This window comes from Myotis davidii, unplaced genomic scaffold, assembly GCF_000327345.1.
Source record: "Myotis davidii unplaced genomic scaffold, ASM32734v1 scaffold96, whole genome shotgun sequence".
In the NCBI taxonomy this organism is placed as follows: domain Eukaryota; kingdom Metazoa; phylum Chordata; class Mammalia; order Chiroptera; family Vespertilionidae; genus Myotis; species Myotis davidii.
Genome location: NW_006289416.1, coordinates 10,012,361 through 10,012,842, shown reverse-complemented (window position 1 = coordinate 10,012,842; position 482 = coordinate 10,012,361).

The window sequence follows — 482 nt, the reverse complement described above, 5'->3', positions numbered from 1 at the left end:
GGACGGCACACCCTCAGGGATCCTTGGGGGAGGGAAGGGGGGGCGGGGAGGAGGACCAGACTGGGATCCGTCACTCGCCACCCGGGCCAACGGGGCCAGCAGGCAGCCAGCAGATCCCAGCTGGATCTTAGCGCCGGATAAAAGGCGAGCGAGGGGGAGGGGCCGCCAGGTGAAAATCCCCTTTGGGGGTTCATTTTTCACTTTTTACGGGTCGGAAGTTGCAGTCGCTCTCTCTCCCGCCCCTTACATTCCTCGGGGGTGACGGCTTTGACCCGGACTCGGGGCTCGGGTGGGAAAGCCGGCGGGGCGCTCGGCCGCCACGTTGGCCGGAAAAGTTTCCCGGTTTGTCTCCTGGCTGGGCGCGGAGGTCGCCCGCACCAAACTGTTCATGCAAAGACTCGGGCTTCTCTCTATCTGCCTCCACCGTCCCCAGGAACTGAACACCCCCAAGGCACACACAGATTACCTGCTACCCACCCACA